The sequence below is a fragment of the Tinamus guttatus genome, unplaced genomic scaffold, assembly GCF_059628265.1.
Source record: "Tinamus guttatus ecotype Peru unplaced genomic scaffold, ASM5962826v1 Tinamus_guttatus_pri_ptg000067l, whole genome shotgun sequence".
Classification (NCBI taxonomy): domain Eukaryota; kingdom Metazoa; phylum Chordata; class Aves; order Tinamiformes; family Tinamidae; genus Tinamus; species Tinamus guttatus.
In genome coordinates, this window is record NW_028288601.1 from 1,826,954 (window position 1) to 1,833,310 (window position 6,357).

Genomic DNA, 6,357 nt, shown 5'->3' on the forward strand with positions numbered 1-6,357 from the left:
TACGTCCTTGGCCACTCGAGATGTTTCAAAGTAAGAAATCATTCCCTTTGTCTTTTTGACCGATATTTTAAGGAACAACAACAAAAAAGGCTTTCAAAAGCATTACCGTTTTCTTAAGCAAGTGGGGACTGCTAACTGTAAGGCAGTAGTATTAATCTCTTCCAGTGACCTACCACCAAAGCTACAAGTATTATAATTCTTCAATTTCTTTCCCAAAACTAGAATAACCACAGCCTTGGAAATGTATTAGTATTTTTCTCTTTGGCAGAAATATACTCTATGCCTTACTCTCTTGTAAGTTCTTTTTGGTACTTTCTTGGGAGACAGGTTTTGAAACGAAATTGAATTGTGAGATATTGCAGGATTATACAAAACAATTTTTTATGGGAAAAAAAAAAAGAAACAATTTTTACTTCTATTTGTGGGCAGCTACAGCACACAACAGTCTGATTTAGTGCTTTTTACTTTTTATCCACTTATTCTTTTTTTTTTTTCCTGATGAATGCATTGGAAGGAAAAAATCGCTGTTTTGAGGGTTGCATATTCTTACCAAAGAGACAGTGAGAGTTACTCCACCATCATGCCACCAATAAATACCCTTTTGAAGCCATTACGTGAGATGCAATGGCGGAATAGGTGCTTAGCTTCAGTTATCTTTCTCCTTGAATGCTACTTATTGCAATACATAAAATGTGCCCAGCCTTTGCCTGGCACCTTCTTTGCAAGGTGAAGAATGATCTTCCACCTTTTCCAAGGATGTTAGGTGGCACCTAGCAAGATTAAATAGGAGCCAGACTTCGTTCTGTATTTTTGGGAATCAGAATTAGGGGAGATAGTGGGAAAAAAGGAGTCCCACTTCTTTGGTGGAGTCAAAATTAATCAGCTGCTATTTCAGCTCAGCACCCAGGAAATTCTAATGCTCCATTGCTGTTGAAATGCTGCAAATTCCTAGCTTAAAATTTGAATGGTGATAAGGCAACAGGTTACAAAAGAAATGAGTTGCTGCTGAGTGAATATGTACTACATTTTAATGACCTGCATCAAATTTTAAAGTATTTGCTAAATCAGTCATATGCTATGAAGCAATACTCCATTGAGAACAAGAGGAAAATCCACTTAGAAAGCACATAACGAGGTAAGCTTTCTGATGGTGTACATTGCCAAGGAACAGAAAATTGTCAAGATATAAAACATTCATGAGAAACACGAATGATAAGGTTCTTGTTCAAAACTGTAAAATCAGTGTTTCTACTCTGAACGCTATTTTTGGAAGTTGTTACCTTGTTCCTGAAAAATTGTCTTGTGCTGTGATGTAGCAGTGAAGATCTTAGTCCTAAAGCAGGATTTTCTTATTCTTCTGGCTTCAATTCCTGTTGGAGAAATATAAGAAATTACTACTTGACAATTTCTTCTAATGCTTTTGCCCAAGGAATAAGTATTCAGTTTCTAATTACACTAGCACATTAGGCAGGAAAACATCTTTAGGAAGAAATGTGTATGGGAATATCACCCAGCATGACTACGATGGCCAGCTTCGGCCCTCTCTGTGGGTCCAGCCCTTGGGCACTGGAGGCTCAGAAGCTCTTGGGCTCCTACGTGGCTCCGTTTCCTCTTCCTGAGGGGCTTGGACAGCAGTATCGTTTCATGGTGCTCAGCAGTTTGTAGGCTCTTGGTGATGCTTCTCAGGGAAGCACCCTGTGGAGGATGAAGCCACTTTGCAAGCTGGTGAATGGAGTCTGCAAAGCCTCAGTCACTTTTGAAAATACTGCAAAGCCACATGCATCATTTAGGACCAGATGCTTTTTTTTTTTTTCCCTAGAGCATTTAGTTGTCTTAATGTGAGCAGTGAAGCTCCAAGGCCCTCGTAACAGATGCCTATTTACAACATCAGTTAGCGCAGCCCCTTGTATAATCTGTCCCTTTGGCAAATCAAGCAAAGCCTAAATAAGCCTTTGATTTGGGACATATTGTGACAGGAGCCAGGTTTGTCTGGAGCCTGTTCTCCTCCTTAAGACTACACTTCCCTTAGCATCAGGCCTTACTTGGTCTTACTGTACAGTGCATTGTCTGCCTCCCACATTTCATTTTATTTGTTGAATAGCAGTAGAAATTTGTTGCTAACACAAAAAACCTTGGAGCATGTGTGGCAGGGCACTGGCAGCGAGATGCTAAAAAGTAGAGATGTCTCACAGCCTGTGAAGCTGAAGGTCTGAGCATAAGTCAGAGGCAAATAAAATCTTGGCCTGCCCCAGCGGTAGCACAGAAGAAATCTCTGCAGATCCTTTAATTTGGCAGGTTATATACATTTATTCTCATAAAAGTCTATTGTCTAGATATTAATATCTGCAGCAGCTCCCCTTAATTTCTGTTGTAATGATGCACTTTTATTACATTAGAGTGACCTGAAACTGTGTCCTAATCTCATAGATCCCATTTTCACAGCTTGCACTGTAGTTTTAATTTCACAGTTTTTAGTTTCCTAGCTTAAAAAATATCAACAATTTATGGAGCAAAATTAACAGTTTATTAGAAATATCAGTCACTGTAAAAGTCCTAAGGGTAATTCATAGCTCTATAAAAGGTCGTGATATAAATAATTGCTTGATGAATATGGACCATGTCTGTTTGTCATTAAACACCAGCAGAGAGTTAATGCACTTTAATAGCCCTGCTAACTGTTATCCGACAGGCGTAGAAATCACAACCAAATACAAAAATTAGGCTGAACGGTTGCCTCTTACCATTTTTTTTCTTTACACAAAAGGTAAAATTACATACACTGCTGTCTTCACACTTCAGTAGTGGTCACGACTTATACTCCCCCATATAATTTTGTAACCAATAGCTTAAATATTACATTGCTGTTGTGCTATTTTTCAAACAAAATGGCACACTAATTCCAGATTCTTACATGTTAACACTCTGTGAAAACTATTATTTCCCTTTGGATTTGTAAAGGAGAGACCATATACAAGGTCTCCAATAAAATCAATGCTTTTATAACGTAAGCACAATGATGGTCCAGCTATATGCTACACTGCTACACCCTGGTGATCCACACAGATTCTGCATATCTCTCCATTCAAGGCAGTATTCTAGGAAGGTTTCTCTAATGAATAGACACAGTGATTTTTGTTTTCATTAAGGGGTGGTTATATTCAGCTGTGTCTGAATTTGAATCAGATCTGCTCTGGTGCCCCACTTGCCCTTCTGCAGCTGTCCCAAGCTCCGGGACCCACCAGATCCCCTTGGAGAATCCCATCCCAACACCACAGCCCACCTTCAGCTGACTTGAAATAAGGGTTTAACAAGAAATTTCATCATTATAATCAAATCCTCAGATCACTTTTGGCACCTAAATCTTGCAGTGAGTTGACCCCCAAAGAGAACAGCACCATGGAAAACCCATGAGAAAATGAACAAATCCATATTCAGTTCAAATTCCTCTGTGCATGAGGACATACACTGACTGATGCATACAAAATTGTTCATTAATTGATCACTGTCCATTTGGGGCAAGTCAGCTAGGAGTCCTGTGGAAAAAAAAATCTATGATCTTGTAATTAAATGGTATATCATGTTGAGAGCATGATAAAATGATGTGGCAGGCATGTCCTCAATTTTGGAGATATTGGACTTTGCAGGGTTGTTGGAGTTGCGCAGTGCCCTTCTTGGATATAGCTAGAAAATGCAAACTTTAAGACAAGTGTCTGAAGTGAATTCTTCAAAGTAAACCAAACTTATTTGCTTATAAGCGAACTAGTGATGGAATGTAAAGCTGGTAATTACAGGTAGACAATGTTATTTCTGATCTTTATTCTAATCAGATAAAAACACAGTTTCATGAGAAATTGACCTGGCTGCAGAATCTGGTTGCTCCACCATAGTTTGTTCAAACAGAAAAAGCAGTGTAGAGAAAAGTGAGATGTGCACTTTTAATGAAAACATTTCTTGGACATTAATTATGATTAATTAATTAATGAAAACCCTCCCTGGCAGGATACCTGATACAGCACTTGAGAGGCTGTGCTCCTGGTTCAGGACACTGCTGCTAGCAGTTGAGTATAGCAGAGAGAAGCAGGAACCTTAGGGCTGACCAGTCAGAGATGTTAGGCCAGTGTATGCTAGTTTAGCTGTCAAAACATAGCAAAAATGCATTAGCAGAAGTATTTTGCACAGTGGCAAGTGGCATTTTCCATGTCTGGTACACAAGAATTCCCCCCTTTACCCAGGAGGGAAATGTTAGCTACATTCACCCTGCAGATCCAAAGTATTGGGGTTTCCTCAGGTATTATTTTTTAGTGCACCTTAATGTATGAGAACTCTCAGAAAACTGGGCTTACTAGGTATCTTTAAGAACAAGAGAGCATTTCCTTGCTCCAATCAGTGTGAATTAGACTTTTTTCTTGATAGGTGTGTGCCAAAAAAGTCCTTCAAAGCCTTGAAACAGTCTCCAGCCTCTCAAAGCACTCTGCCCAAGGGGTTGTTTGCCTTTCTGTTTTTCCTGGTATCTATTCTAAATCTCTGTTATTTCAACCCCTTGCCTGTCTTTCTCAGGATAAGTACAGCAAACAGTCTCCTTATATTCTATTTATGATTATCCTTTAATATTTGAGGGTGTTCTTCAGCCTTCTTTTCATTTGCTTTGATCGCTTCTCATAGTGTAGCTCACACTTACTAGGCTTCTTCTCACCCTCATTCTTCTCTTCTGGTCCCTTGCCAGATGGCCAGTATTTTCATGACTAACTGCTGTCTGGACCAGGATATATTATTTCATACCAAATCTTATTATTACCAAGTACTTGTTTTTTTTTTTTTTCATGTAGCTCACAGGCAGGACTCTTGCTGAGGTGTACCAGGCTGCTGTTTGCCTGTTTTGCAGCAGCACACTGTTGTTGACTCATTTTCTGATTCACTGTAAATCTCAGGTGCTTCTCTGCAGTACTGCTGCCTAGCTAGGCATTTCCCCTTCTGCAGCTGGAGAAATAAATGCATAACTTTTTGAATTTTCAGCTATTATTTTCAGGCCATTTTCCTGATTTATCATGCTTTAAGCTCTAATCCTGCCCTCCTCTGTGTTCCCTCCCCTCCACTGAGTGCCTCTCTCCAACTCACATGGCCTGTTACCTCTCAATAGGAGAAAATTAACTTGCCTTGACATGATTTACTTTTGACAAATCCATACTGGGTGTTATTTATGTCTTTAGAAAGTTCCAAATTGATGGATTCTTTGCTCCAGAATTTAGAAAGAAATTCTGGATACATTGACTAGACAAAAATTTATTTGTCCCTGTTTTTCTCCCTTTTCACAGATAGGAGCAGCATTAACTCTCTTCTACGGTGAAGTCCCTTTAAATATCTAAGCTCTGAAAAGCAAGTGCCACCAGTTCTGAGGATGCCCTGGCTGGGTCCTGATGTGCCAGTTTGCAGCAAGACTTCTCAGTGGCATTTGCAACCACAGCCATTGGGCGTAACCAAGCAGGGAGCTGCACCATGGACTGTGAGCTGTCCCTAAAACAGCCTTCTCTGTCGTGAGGACAAAGCAGCAGGAGGGTATGGCTCAGAGGGACAACAAATGCTGATGCTGGTTTGAGCAATGCTGCCTAGATGGATATGCGCAACCGGAGTCCAAGTTCCTTGCTGGGCTTGCAGAGCCTCTGCCTTGTGTGAATACTATCTAACTGCTCAGTGTCTGGTGTAGCCCATTTTTTTTTTTTCAGCTGCTAGTGTTAATTATATTAACTCCCTCAGCTGGCCCTTTAGTGACCGTCGATGACATTTTTTACAATATCATCAGCAGATCATTTTCCACTCACATAAAGGGACTGGATGGATCTTCTCATAGTCGTTTTCATATTGCTAAAGTATTAATACCTCCTGTTTACCTGATCTCCTGAGAAACTATGCCTCATTTTGTGTCTGTGCTTTTATAGTTGCATCCTTGCACAATTATGGTATTTCCATATATCTACTCATAGTAGAATATACTTTTTGGGAGCTCTCTTCCTTCTTCCTTGAAGAGCTTCTGGCTAGTTGTGCTTATCTCTGGCTGTGCTACATAGCCTTCCTCCATGTACCTTCTCCAAGGAAATGCCAAATCCTGCAAGCTCATTTCCCTGCCTTGTTGCCCATATTCGAGAGGTTTTTGTCTGCTAGCTCTCTAGCTTGCTAATTTCTTTTTCTGTTAAATCTTTTCTCTTTATGGTATCCATTCCTCTATCTCCTTTTGTATGAATTATATCCTATTGTATCACAGGCTCTTTTCTTCCACATTGCCATTTGCATTCCCCATTTTCATCCACCAACTTCTGTCCTGAAACGATTTCAGAGCACTTAACTGTGTGCCACTGGTGCAGC